The sequence below is a fragment of the Ailuropoda melanoleuca genome, chromosome 6, assembly GCF_002007445.2.
Source record: "Ailuropoda melanoleuca isolate Jingjing chromosome 6, ASM200744v2, whole genome shotgun sequence".
Lineage (NCBI taxonomy): Eukaryota > Metazoa > Chordata > Mammalia > Carnivora > Ursidae > Ailuropoda > Ailuropoda melanoleuca.
In genome coordinates, this window is record NC_048223.1 from 57,033,590 (window position 1) to 57,048,479 (window position 14,890).

General features: G+C 45.5%; 1 protein-coding gene and 1 pseudogene across 2 annotated transcripts in view; one reads left to right on the forward strand and one right to left on the reverse strand.

Moving 5' to 3' along the window:
* The window catches only part of GNG4 (G protein subunit gamma 4), a 74,328-nt gene that overhangs the window by 21,252 nt on the left and 38,186 nt on the right, over window positions 1-14,890 (forward strand). The window lies entirely within an intron of this gene.
* Window positions 7,772-8,104, reverse strand: LOC109491046 (annotated as a pseudogene).

Consider the following 14,890-nt stretch of genomic DNA (forward strand, 5'->3'; position numbering starts at 1 on the left):
GACCGTGGGCTGCTGTGCTCAACAGCAAAGTCAAGTACTTACCCTGCTCTGGAGGGGCGTATCTGACAGCTTTCAGGTGCTGGTGATCTGAGATCATTTTGAAACAGTCTCAAAGGGAATTCTTAAATTTCTTAAAGAGTGGCGGCGTCTTTCGTGAGCTCGTGCCTGATTTATGTGAAGTTATGATGAAGGAATAGGGGCCTCAAATATCTTACTGTTGTCGTCCTGTTTAAAAGAAAGGGAAAGAGCACCTGAGTGGCTCAGTCGGTGAAGTGTCTGCCTTTGGCTCAGATCATGATCCCGGGGTTCAGGGATCGAGTCCCACGTTGGGACTCCCTGCTCAGCGGGGAGTCTGCTTCTCCCTCTGCCTCTGCCCCTCCCCCCACTAATGCTCTGTCTCTCTCTCAAATAAATAAAAATATTAAAAATAAAATAAAAGTGAACCTAACAAATTTCCTGTTCTCAAAAGAGCTGGCAGTCTAGAAAGGAAGAAAACACACATTCACCGCTGTTTGAATACAAGAGTACAAGGTTAGGGGTGCCTGTGTGGCTCAGTCATTAAGTGTCTGCTTCGGCTCAGGTCATGATCCCAGGGTCCTGGGATCGAGTCCGCATCGGGCTCCCTGCTCCGCAGGAAGCCTGCTTCTCCCTCTCCCACTTCCCCTGCTTGTGTTCCCTCTCTCGCTGTCTCTCTCTGTCAAATAAATAAAATCTTTAAAAAAAAAAGAGTACAAGGTCTAAGGTAGTGAGGACAACGAAAAGCCTGGAAGCACACAGTGATGGACAGTGGTACTCAGCTCCAGGGACCAAGGGGCCAAGCCAATTCAAGAAAGTTTTGAGAGGATGGTAGTGTCTGAATGAGACCCTGAAAAATGAGCAAAAGCAGCTTTTATCGGGAAGAGCTGGAGTGGCGAATAAATAAAATAGAGAAAGCAAAAGATGACAGTGGAAATGTTCCAGGCACCCAACAGTAAGCTCAGGCAGCCGACTCGAAGCTGGGATTGGAATTTTGAACATTATATGGAGGAAGTTTGGTACCGACTTTCTAAAAGCCTCTCACATCTTCAACATTTCAGAAGAATTCATGCACCATTGCATTAACTGCGGTTTCAGAACTAAAATAATGGCTTTATCCAAGCCTCTGCTTTTTCTTACCTTATATAAACGTCAGTTTTACTCATTAACTCCTGCATGAAAAATCAAGCAGGTGTCAAACTTCACCACTTCCAAGTAGAGCAAACGCCAGTTCCGTCCAGAAAGGGACTGCACGGCTGTCTCCTGGTCCTGCTCAGTTCTGTGGGGGGCCCGGGGGACTAATTAACTTGAGGGTGCTCTGGCGGCCGCACAGTCAGTCACAAAGATTCCAACGAAACAAGCCTTCAAAGAGGCGGCCTGGTCATAACTGACTAGTGAGCTGCAGAGAGCCAGACGAGATGCTGAGACCGGGCGCCCTTGACCGGGGACCTGCATGGAAGGCCCAGGATCAAAGGAGGCCGGAGGACTCGGATCACAGAAGCGGAGGCGAACAGCTGAAGGAAGCAGGCAGGGCGGGAAGCTGGGCTTGCTGCAGGGAAGCCGTCATTAACCGGCCAGCGGCCAGCGCCTGGGGGGCTGAACGAATGGGGCTGGTGGGAATCCCAGTCCACACACTCAGGTGTGGGGGAGGCAGGGCACTCTCCTCTTTCCCTGAAGCACGCATCCCTCTGGCTGGCAAGGGACTTTAGTCTCGGTCTTGACCAGGTGTTCCCAGCCTCCCTGCGATTCCCCAGAACTCATGCAGGTCCAGGCTGTGGGAGACATGCCCCCTTGGTCCTCGAGATGCCTCAGCTGGGTACCAGTGAGACACTGTCAGCTGGGTATGGGCCCTTGAGGCTAGTGGCTCTTGGTGGTCTTAGGTCCTGCCTGGGGGCACAGCACTCTCCTCCATGACCCCCTCTGCCTCAGAGCAACAGGTGGCCATTTTCTTCTGGGGTCTCACCACCCGCCCCCCCAAACCATGTCGTACCTAAGAAAGTTTCGCAGTCCCCCACCCCCACCTCCAGCCACTCCGGGCTATTGGAGCGGGTCACCCTCTGGTCCTGGGGCAACTCCACTCTTCTTCCTGCTCTGGACAGGGCATTGTTCCCCTCTGCCCTGAATTCTTCCCCACAGTGAGGCTTATGCTTTGGAAACAATAGCCAGAGACTCCTGGGCGTGTCTGCTGCTTAACCTACCACACCCGTCTCTCCTTGAACGTGAATGGGGGGAGGTATAGGTCAACAGCTCTAAGCACTGTCCCATCACAAGGGTTTGGGGTTTCTTTCAGGCCTCACTCTACTCCAGGTGGCCTAGCTTTCTCCCTTACATGTTTGTTATTGCTGTTTTTAAGATTCCATCCATTTATTTGAGAGAGAGAGAGAACACGAGCTGGGGGGAGGGGCAGAGGCAGAGGGACAAACAGACTCCCCTCTGAGCAGGGAGCCCCGATGCAGGGCTCGATCCCAGGACCCTGGGATCATGACCTGAGCCGAGGGCAGACGCTTCACTGACTGAAGCACCCAGGCGCCCCTCTCCCTTACATGTTAACACACCCGGAAGGCTTGCCGTTCCCGGCAAAGTCCTGGGGAGAGCAGACGGTCCATATCCCAAGACCCCTGGCACAGCCTGCTCCCCTGTGCCTCCATCGTATTGATGGCTGCCACTTACCGAGGGCCCCCCACACTGTGCCAGGCCGTTTTCTAGAGCCTTCACTCACATTACCTCATTTAATCTTCAGAACTGTGCCATGGGGCAGGTATAATTATGCCTAATGTTCAGAGGGTCTTTAGGTCAGTGAAACTATTCTGTAGGACACTATAACGATGGCTGGACCTGTCCTTATACATTTGTCCAAACCCATAGAATGCACAGCATCAAGAATGAGGTACAGCGTCATGTGTGGGCTCTGGGGGTTAATGGTGCGTCAGTGCAGGTTCACTGACGGTAACGAATGTCCTAGCCTGCTGGGGATGCTGATAGTGGGGCTGCCGTGCATGGGAGGGGGGGTGGGAAGAGGTGGGAGGAAAATGGGAAATCTCTGTATTTCCTGCTCAGTTTTGCCATGACACTAAAACTGCTCCGAAAAATAAAGTAGTATTTTTTTTTCAAAGAAGTTGAGAAGGTTGCAAAAGAAGGTTGGGAAGGTGAGAAAGTAGTGTCCTGAGCAAGAGAGAGGCAAGGGAAGTGATGGCACTCCTGTAGCTCCGTGGAGGTCACAGGACCATCCTGCAGAGGTATCACTCCTCAATCCTTTCTCCAAGATCCCTGATACCTTTGCCACAGGCGGCTGTCACTCGCCTTCTGGTAATTCCTTCCTCAGCAGCCTGGCCGCTCCGCTCACGCTGGGTCCTCAGAAGGTTCCAGGTCCCCCTGGGAGCTGCTTTCATCGTCAGCTCCTGCCCAGGCTCAGGAAAGTCAGCAGTGTGTTGCAGAGTTTCCAAGGCCTGCAGTTTACTAACAATCTTCCTCTGATGTTTAGGAGCCTGTTTGCAAATAGCAATCCCAACCAAGAGGAAGAGCAAAGTAGGGGTGGCTGGAGGTGAGAGGGAATGGGGATGGAGCCAAAGACCACAGAGAAAGCTTATGAGATCTTACTACTAAAAATCCAGTAGGAAGCAAATGAGATGGGAAATAAATTCACACACACAGACACACACACGATGTGAGGTAAAATCCTGATTCCTCAGAACAAAATCATGTTATTTCTTAAAAAGATTAATTCTCCAGGAATGTGCAGATGAGTGGCTTGCCGAGGAATGTTTATAGAAAATTCATTATTCTTGAGTAATGCTAGGAGCTGAAATATGACAGCAGTTGTCCTTTTCTCAATTAAAAGTTACGTGGAAAATTCAAATGTGTCATTTTGCTTTAACAGACACTTTCCGCCTTGTAAAAATAGCTTTTCTGTTGAAATAATGTCACATCAAAATGGGATTTGACATAGTCTGAAGTACTACACCGTCTTTCAAAGGACTCGCTTGGGACCCGTGACCCCTTTCTTCTTTCTCATTTCTCCCTTTCAGTGTGGAAAGGTCTATCGTAGGCCACCATTGTGTTTTGGAAACAGATAACTTGTCTGATTTCACGGGTTCGCAGCTGGAGTGGAGTTTTTGCCTCAGGATGAATCATACCTCACGTCTCACCCAAACTTGGTTTAAAGGTGATTTTGGATTTAGAGGTAGAACTGGAATAAGATTAAGACTTTGGGGCTGTTGGGATGGGGGTGAATTTACTTTTCATGTGAGAGGACATGCACTTTGGGGGTCCAGAGGGTGGAGTGTTATGGGCTGAATTGTGTCCCCCACCAAATTCAGAATGACACAGAATGTGGCCCGATTTGGAGACCGAGACTTGAAAAAGGAATTAATGGGGTCATGTGGTTGGGCCCTAATCCAATGGGATTGGTGGTCTTATAAGAAAAGATTAAGAAACAGACACAAAGAGAAGGTAGGACATGTGAGGACACAGCAAGCAGGTGACCGTCTATAAGCCAAGGAGAGGCACCCAGAAGAAACCAACCTGCCAACACTTTGACCTTGAACTTGTGGCCTCTCAAACTATAAGAAAATAAGTATCTGTTGTGTAAACCACTAAGCCTGTGGTTCTTTGTTATGGCAGCCAGAGCAGACTAATATAATTGGAGACACCCAGAAAGGAGGCTGGAGGAGGGAGGGACCAGCTATATATCAGGTGTGGGTGAAAGGGTCTCACACCCTCTCCCCCTGCTGCTTGAGAACCCAGCCTTTTTAACCGCCTGGCTCTGTTAACCCTGCATCGCAGCTGTAACTAATTACCACAGAATCAGTGGCTTCAAACAACACATTGATTGTATCACAGCTCTAGAAGTCCAGAATCTGAAAAGGGTCTCAATGAGTTAAAATTAAGAAGTTGGCAGAATTGCATTTCTTTCTGAGGGAAAGCCTGTTATCTTGCCTTTTCCAGCCTCCCAACGCTGCATACATTCCTTGAGACATGGCCCTCTTCCATCTTCAAAGCCAGCAATGTAGCATGTTAAAATCTCAGACTCCGACTCTCCAGCCTTCCTCTTTCTCTTGTAAGAACTCTTGCGATTACTTTGGGCCCACCCAGATAATCCAGGATAACCTCCCTGTTTTACTTTATTTTTAAAGATCATATTTATTTATTTGAGAGAGTGAGAGCACATGAGTGGAGAGAGGAGCAGAGGGAGAAGCAGGCTCCCCGCTCAATATGGGGCTCGATCCCAGGACCCGGAGATCATGACCTGAGCCAAAGGCAGAGGCTTAACCAACTGAACCACCCAGGTGCCCCTACCCTCCCTATTTTAAAGTCAACTGACTAGCGACCTTAATTCTATCTGCTAACTTATTTCCTCTTTGTCGTGCTACATAACATATTTACAGGCTCTGGGAATTAGGACATGATTGTCTTTGGGAAGCTGTTTTTCTACCTACCTACTACTCCCTGGAAACCAGATAAGACAGCGTATGTCAACTGTATTGTCAGGGGACATTGCTAATGGTCACATGTCCCCTGATTGGTAAATTACTTATGGACTCGTAGCAACTATATTATAGGTATAAATAATACCTAATGTAGACACTGCACTTTGGGCTTTCCCAAGTTTTGGTGACCTTTTTTAAGTGTCATGTCCTTGTGGGGACCTGGAAGCTACTTTGAAGAGATACCGCTTCTGTAGGCAGGGGTCTTTTGCACCATGGTGGACCCTTGCACATACCCATGTAGATCTCATCCCCTTGCACCGTGCTGCCACTTAGGGGTAAGATAACTCCCGGACTCCGTATAAATCGCAGTAAGAACTTCTGAAGTCCTCCTCATGAGATGTCCTGACACTGTCCTGCTGGCAAGCCAGGGATTCTGTCCTTATCTTTCTGAATAGATTGGTCTGTGTTCTATTGTAGTCGTGCGAGTCTGAATGTTTGGCCAGTCCTTGGCACTGCACTGAGCGAATGCGTTTGGCTTTCCTGTTACAACCAGTGCGGAGCTCTATGAGTCTGCTTTGGCTACCAAAACAGTACCACTGAGGAGGCGGTTTAAACAACAGAAATTTATTTCCTCAAAGTTCTGGAGGCAGAAGTCCAAGACCAAAGTGCCAGCAAGGTTGGTTTCCTTTTGCTGTAAAGGACATTATTGGTCCTGAGGATCAGATGATAGTGATGTATCAGTGTACATTTGCCTGACTGACGGTCTTATTGTGGTTGTGTAAGAGAGTCCTTGTTTTCAGGAGATCGTGGTGTTGAGGAATAATAGGGACTTGGGTTGGCAACTCAGGCTCAAGTGGTTCAGAAAAAAAATTCTTTGTGCTGTACTTGAAACCTTTCTGTAAACTTGAGATTGTTACAAAATTTTAAGTTGAACATTAAGGCCATTCTTTTTTTTTTTTTTAAGATATTATTTATTTATTTTAGAGAAAGTGAGAGAGCATGAGTTGTGGGGGAGGGGTAAAGAGGGAGAGGGAGAGAGAGAATCCCAAGCAGACTACATGCTGAGCATGGAGCCCAATGTGGGGCCTGATCTCATGACCCTGAGATCATGACCTTGAGCCGAAATCAGGAGTCAGCCTGAGCCACACAGGCACCCCACATTAAGACCATTCTTAAAAAGTAAATGATGCCAATAAGCACACGAGAAGACTTTCAACATCAGTAATCATGAGGCAAATGCGAATGAAAACCACAGTGAGGTCCCACTTCATACCTACAGGGACGGCGATAATCCCCCCAAATGGAAAATAACAGTGTTGGTGAGGATGTGAAAAAATTGGAGCCCTCGTACATTGCTGGAAGGAGTATAAAATGGTTCAAAACAGGTACTCAGACAAATGTAGAATGTGCACGTCAAAGCAGCAGTATCACAATAGCCAAAAGGTTAGAGACCGCTCAGATGTCCATCAAAAGAAGTATGGCGAAAAAATTGTGGTATAGCCATACAGTGGAGTATTATTCAGCCGTAGGAAGGAATGAAGTGCTGATGCGTGCTACAAGGCGGATGTAATCCCAAAACATTATGCTGGTGAAATAAGCCAGCCACAAAAGGGCACCTATTGAGTTATTCCATTTATATGAAATGTCCAAATAGGCAAACCCATAGAGACAGAGAGCAGGTCGGTTGTTGCTGGGGGCTCTGGGGAGAACCGCTTAGTGAGTATGTAGTTTTATTTTGGAGTGATGGAAATGTACCGAAATTAGATGGAGGTGGTGTTTGCACAACATCATGAATTTACTAAATGTCCACTTCAAAATAGTTCATTATGTCCGGTGAACGTCACCTCAACAAATTTATTTAGAAATTCAAGCATTTCATTGTAAATTTGTCTTACAAAATGGTGAGAGATAAAATGCAGTTGCCAGCAGCTGGCATCTTTAGGAACAGAGTTTCCTGGAACTGGCCCCAGAAGCTGGAACTGCCTCGTCTTCGTTGGTTAGCTTGGTTGGTCTGTCGGACAAGACTTCTGTTTTCCAACAGGGCACAGATAGGCCAAGCTCCACACTTTACCCAATGGCAACAGCCCACAGCCTCATGGAAGACCGTGCTCTCTGTACAAACACTAGTTTGGTGTCCGTGGTGACACAGTAGCTTCTCTGTCACATCTCTGTTCTGCAGAATTTCACCTTATGAAGCTCATAGTCCTAGCAGGTTTGTGTCATTTGGTCCATGAAGAATACTTTATTGTTTTGGGGGGATTTTTTTTCACGTTTCACGTTTTATTGGCCATGAGGGAGGGGGCCTCCTCCCCGTCACCAGAGGTGTTCACTCACAGTTTCTTCAGCTACTGCAAACTTGGACCCTGGGGGTCCTGGGGCTGACTGGGCACACAGGGCATGTTTCCATCATCTCCGGGGCACTGGCTAGGAGTAGGGGTGGCCTGGTTGATCGTGGTGGCTTATTTGGTGAAGGGGCTGTGGCGGGGGGCAGAATTACATCGAGGCCTCCAGTGATGAAGGACATGACCAGCACCACCTCCTCGGCCTGGGCATTCTCAGGCAAGGCAGCACGTCTCCTGGCCATCTTGGTCTCTGCTGCAGCCAATAATTTATTGGCTTTATCAGTATTGAATCTTTTACATCTACAATTCTGAAAATGCAGACTGAAGAGCAAAGAAATGGAGCAGAGATGAGCATGGGGTCTCCTTCCTCTGCCCAGCCCTGTCACACTGGTCCTAGCCACGGCTTTCACCTGGTCCTGCCCTGTGGCTCGTGCTTCCTCCTCCTCCAAGCCTTTCCACGAGCTGACTTCTGGTGCCCCTACCGGAATTGTCATGAGTTACAGTTCTGCATCTTCAGCTCAAACTCACTTCTAAGCTGCATCCCTGTCAGTCTGCCTGTCTGCTGGGCATGTTCTCTTCAGAGTCCTAAGGTCACCCTAAGTGCAGCCTGCCCCACGTGAACTCATCGCACACTCCAGCAAACCCCACTTTCTCTTCTTGAGCCTGGTGAGTGTCATGGCATCATCTCCCTAACAGTGGGCCAGGAGCCTTCCTTCCCCACCTTCCCCAACATTCAGATCCTAATGTCATCCTCTCTGTGCTTCCACTCCGGTACTAGCTTCCCATCACCCTCCACCTCATCTCGCTGCCAGAGCTCCCAGTGCCCACACTGAGTCTCTCATCTAGACTCGTGGAGCTTCCGAACTGGTCTGCTTGCTTATCTCCTTCACCCCTGGTACATTCTGCATGCTGGGTTGAAGTGATCTTTCTAAAATGTAAAAGCTATCTTATTACCTCTCTGCTTAAATACCCTTCAATTGATTATAACTGCCTGCTTGATACAAGTCTCACCCCCTCAGAGTGGCATTCAAGATCCCCTGTGATCTGACCCCTGTGCTCACAAGCTCCAGGAACAAAGAAGTATGCAGTTTTTAGAGCATGCCAGGCTTGCTTGCGGTTTGTCTACCTTCACCCATGCTGTTCCCTCTGCCTGGTGGGCTCCTAGTCACCTTTCCAGGCTCAGATTGAGTATGAAGCCATCCCACTCTTCTCCTTACCACCCTGTCCACCCCAGGAAGAATCCACCCTCTCCTTTTTGGCCCTTCTACCCTTCACAGACTTCTGTGGTGGCACCTGGAGTCTCTGATTGCATATGCTGCTGTGAGATTTGTCTCTCACATGAAATAGAGGGTGACAATCATGTTTGAGTCACTTCCTCATTTATTCATGCCTGACGCGGTAGGGGGTGAATAAATGAATGATGGGTGATTGACTTGGGGTTCTCGTCATACTTTCCCCACTAATTAGCTATTTAATGACTTTGTGGAAATAACCAGCTGGACTTCAGTTATTTCATTTGTAGGGTGGGGAAATTGAGATGGATATAGGTTATGAATTCTGTTGTATAGACTGTTTCTCAGCCCATGTTCTCATCACCCTAAGATGAATTTCTCTCGCACAGCCATGAAACACCATGCCATTCTCAGAGAGGTGTTTTCGTACAGGTCTTGAAAAGAGCAAAACATATGTGATGCTTTGTAGAAACGATCACAGACCTATAGCCATGATCTTGGGTTCATGGTGATATTGGGTTGAATAGTGCCCCCCGATTCCTACCCACCTGGAACTTCACAATGTGATTTTATCTGGAGGTAGAGTCTTTGCAAATGTGATTAGTTAAGATGAGGTCATACTGGATTAGGGAGGGCCTTATATCCAGTACATGGTTGGTGCTCTTGTAAGGAAAGGAGGGGACACAGAAACGTGGAGAAGAGGGGGCTCTGTAGATGGGAGCAGAGGTTGGAGTGATGTCTACAAGCAAGGAATGCCAATGATTGCTTGGGAGCCCCCAGACCAGGAAAAGGAGAGGAAAGATCCTCTCCCTAATACCTTCAAAAAGAACATGGCCCTGCATGGTCTTAACATGGTCTTAACTTCAAACTTCTAGCTTCCAGGACTATGAGAATAAATAATACCAGGTTGTATGCCACCAAGTTTGTGGTAATTTGTTATGACAGTCCTAGGAAGCCAGTATACTGGCCCAGCCACATCCCCCCTCAACTGCCTCTTCTTCCTTGGTGCGGTGACCTACCCACTTGAGTAGAGTTGTCCTGAGAAAAAAATGAAAAGTATCTCGTTATATACTATAAGGTACCACCCACAGGACACGGGTCTTTCTTCTTCACTGCATTCACCCTGGTCAACGGCATGGTCCAGTTTGCATAATGAATGTTTAAGCTGCCAGGCAGAAAAAGAATTAACTTCACACTCTGTGAAGGCTGATATAAAAGCAGCAGAGCACTCTTGGAATTTTTAATGCTTGTTCCTGCCGAATAAAAATTTTGGACTCTATCTGCAAGGCCAGAGAAACAATTAGAGGATGTCTGGGGGTGGCCGTGTAGGTGAGAGAGTGGGAAATAGTAAGGGTCGCAGAGAAGATGGACCTGGGTTCTCTTTTTCTTGTTTATTCTGCACTAACTTGTCCAATGCCCTTAAATATAACAGCTAGTCTGCCAACCTTCTCTAATTTTCTTGACCTTAACCAGGGCCAGATAAGGAGGGCAGTCACCTGGTGCCCGGGGACCAGCGGGCTCCAGCTTCATTCAGATGCAGAGTGCTCTCCTAAGAATCTGCTTGTCCCTCAGGTCCTTTACAATCTGGGCCACGGGGAAAGCTCCTTATCCCTGTGCTGCTTTAGCCTCGGTGTGATGAGCTGGCATCAGATTGGGCAGATGCTGTCAGGCAATCAAGATGTAAATTGAGTAACGGAGACCCAGATTGTGAAATGCGCCAGCTCAACTATCACAGTGTTTACATTTCAAAGTGGTTCAAGCAGGAGTGGGGATGGCCATGGCCTTGTCCTGACTGAGGGAACCGAGGGGACCATGTTCCCACTGCAGCCTGGTGTGACAGCACCTGATTCTTGGCTCAGGGGTCAGGATATTCAGCTCTACCCTGGCATGACTGTGAGAAAAAAGCAAAATTCCTCTTGGGAGGCTAAAGTACCACTTTTTGCTTCTACATGTACACAATGTCGGTGCCTTTGCTACTACGGTGGTTATGACTTTTGTGGTGAAATATCCTCCCCCTTGTTGTGAAGCTCCATTACTGGGGGGCACTCCAACATGTTGACTCAATGCATAAAATCTTTGTGGTAATTCAAAACCAATGTATCTTCAATAAATGATGGCTATGAACACTAGGAGAACCTCTCCTCAGCTTTTATGCCCAAAGCAGTGCCACTTGAGGGCCTAGCATCTAACAGGATTTTGGGATGAAAACAGTGATATTCTTACATTTCTACTTGTAACCGCCTTAACCTGTGGGGACTGGACCAAAGAACAAAGCTGCATGATAGGAACGATGCGGTATTGGAAATAGTGACACAAGATCAAGGTGTGGCTAGTGACTCAGGGCTGTGTGTCGGGCTCTCTCTCCAGTGAACTCTCTCTCCAATGAACTCTCCAGTGATCACGTGGAATCTGGAAGGCCCACCCCACCAGTTGGTTCCCAGAACTATTAAACCCCTAGAAGTGAATGTGGTTTCATAACGTGGAATCCTCACTATAGTTAATGCCTCCTATTTGGTTTTCCAAATAGAATTTCCTAAATTACTGCCTTTGTGTCAATATTTTAAAGTATTTTCAAGCTTTAGCATGAATGGATATTGAATTTTGTCAAACGCTTTTTCTGCATCTGTTAAGATGATCATGTGATTTTTTACCCTTCATGTTGGTAATGTGGTGTATCACACTGATTTACAAATATTGAACCATCCTTGCATGCCTGAAATAAATCCTACTTGATCTTGGTGAGTGATCTTTTTACTGTATTGTTGAATTCGGTTTGCTAATATTTTGTTGAGGATTTTTGCATCTATGTTCATCAGGGATATTGGCTTGTAATTCTGGTTTTTTAATTTTATTTATTTTTTTAAAGGTTTTATTTATTTGACAGAGAGAGAGATAGCCAGTGAGAGAGGGAACACAAGCAGGGGGAGTGGTGGGAGAGGAAGAAGCAGGCTCCCAGTGAAGGAGCCTGATGTGGGGCTTGATCCCAGAATGCCAGGATCATGCCCTGAGCCGAAGGCAGATGCTTAACGACTGAGCCACCCAGGCGCCCCTATTTATTTTTGGTAGTCTTTGGTTTTGGTATCAGGTTAATGCTGGCCTCATAGAATGAATTTGGAACTTTTCCTTCCTCTTCTATTGTTTTGAATACTTTGAAAAGAATAGGTCTTAATTCCTCTTTGAAAGTTTGATAGAATTCACCTGTGAAGCCATCAGGTCCTATACTTTTGTTTGTTGGGAGTTTTGATTACCAATTCAATTTCATTAGTAGTAATTGGTCTGTTCAGATTTTCTGTTTCTTCCTGATTCAGTCCTGGAAGATTGTATGTTTCTAGGAATGTCTCCATTTTTTCTAGATTGTTGGTGTATAATTCTTTGTAGTAGTCTCTTATAATCCTCTATATTTCCATGATGCCAGTTGTAACTTCTCTTTCTGATTTTATTTATTTGAATCCTCTCTTTTCTTCTTGATGAATCTGGCTGAAGGTCTATCAGCTGTGGCTATCTTTTCAAAGAACCAGCTCTTAGTTTTGTTGATCTTTGTTGTTTGTTTTAGTCTCTACTTCATTTATTTCTGCTCTGATCACTATTTCCTTCCTTCTAATGTGAGCTTTGTTGTGTTTTTTTTCCTAGTTTTTTTCTAGTTTCTTGAGGTGTAAGTTAAATTGTTTGTTTCAGATTTTTCTTGTTTCTCTATAAACTTCCTCTCAGGGCTGTTTTTCTGCATCCCAAAGTTTTTGGAATGTTGTGTTCTCATTTTTATTTATCTCAAGGTATTTTATTTCCTCCTTGATTTCTTCATTGAACCATTGGTTGTTTCATAGCATGTTGTTTTAGCCTCCATGTGTTCATGTTTTTCCAGGTTTTTTTTTTTTTATAATGAAACTTGTGATTTCAGTTTCTTAGCATTGTAGTAAAAAAAAGATGCTTGAAATGATTTCAGTTTTCTTAAAATTTTTGAGACTTGTTTTGTGGCCTAACATGATCTGTCCTGGAGAATGTTCCACATACACTTGAAAAGAATGTATATTCTGCTTTTTGGGGATGGAATGTTCCGTATATATCTGTTAAGTCATATGTTCTAATGTGTCATTCAAAGCCACTGGTTTCTGTGCTGATTTTCTCTCTGGACAGTCTATCCATTGATGTAAGTGGGTGTTAAAGTCCCCTACTCTCATTGTATTACTGTCAAGTTCTCCCTTTATGTCTGTTAATACTTGTTTTATATATTTAGGTGCTTTCATGTTGGATGCATGGATATTTACAGTTGTTATATCCTCTTGTTCGATTGATCCCTTTATCATTACCTAAAGCCCTTCTTTGTCTCTTGTTACAGTCTTTGTTTTTTTTTTTTTTAAAGATTTTATTATTTATTCGACAGAGATAGAGACAGCCAGCGAGAGAGGAAACACAACCAGGGGGAGGGAGAGGAAGAAGCAGGCTCATAGCAGAGAAGCCTGACGTGGGGCTCGATCCCATAACGCCGGGATCACGCCCTGAGCCGAAGGCAGACGCTTAACCGCTGTGCCACCCAGGGGCCCCTACAGTCTTTGTTTTGAAGTCCATTTTGTGTGATATAAATATTGCTACTCCAGCCTTTTTTCATTTCTAGTGCATGAAATATCTTTTTATATCCCTTCACTTTCAGTCTGCATTGTGTCTTTAGATATGAAGTGAGTCTCTTGTAAGCAACGTATAGATGAGACTTGGGTTTTTTTTATCCATTCATTCACTCTGTGTCTTTTGATTGGACCATTTAGTCCATTTACATTTTAAGTAATTGTTATGTTCTTATTGCTGTTTTGTTCCTTGTTTTCTGGTTGTTTTTGTAGATCTTTTCTGTTCCTCTCTTCTTCTTTTGCTGTCTATCCCTGGTGATTTGATGACTTTCTTTAGTCTTACACTTGGATTTCTTTCTCTTTACTTTTTGTGTATCTATTATACATTCTGGTTTGTGGTTACCATGAGGTTCGTATATTCGCCCTATGGAGATACAGCAGTCTGTTTTAAGTTGACAGTTGCTTAGGTTCAAACACATTCTAAAAGCACTACATTTTTACTCCCCACTCCATGTTTTATATATTTGATATCATATTTTACATCTTTTTATTTTTCATTTTTTCCTTCATAATTTTTTTACTTATAGAAATAAACTTTTCTTTTCTGCTTAAGGAAGTCCTTTTTAACACTTCTTATCAGGCCAGTTTAGTGGCAATGAACTCTTTAACTTTTGTTTGTCTGGGAAACTCTCTCTCCTTCAGTTCTGGATGATAATCTTGCCAGGTAGAGTATTTTTGGTTGCAGGTTTTTTTCCCTTCAGCACTTTGAAGATATCATGCCATCCCCTCTGTCCTGCAAAGTTTCTGCTGAAAAATCACCTTATAGCCTTATAAGATTTCCTCCATACATACTACTTTCTTTTCTCTTACTGCCATTTAGGCTGAAGGAGGGCAAGAAAAATGCCAACTGCCAGCACTTCCATTCCCAGAGAAAGTTCCTACAGATCCCTGTCCCACTGGCACATGACCTAAAATTAATCAATAAATCTCCTTCACATATAACCCAGGCACTTTTCAAAGTGTGGTTCTCAGAGTGAGGGATTTAATAGCAGAGTCTCAACTTCCTGTAGCTCTCCAGCTCTCCCAGAGTTAAGGTCTGCTGAATTTTAAGGCCAGAGGTATTATCTTCTCAGAGGTGCAGATGCCCAGGGCAGGGAATGCCCGATGTGGGGCTTGAACTCCTTGCTCCTCAGGGAGGATCTCTGTGCCTGTGATTATCCCTCCTGCTTGTGGGTTACCAGGCCTGGGGGGTGATTCTTGATCAGACCCCATCCCTGTCCCTCCTGCCCATCTCGATGTGACTTTTTCTTTATGATTTT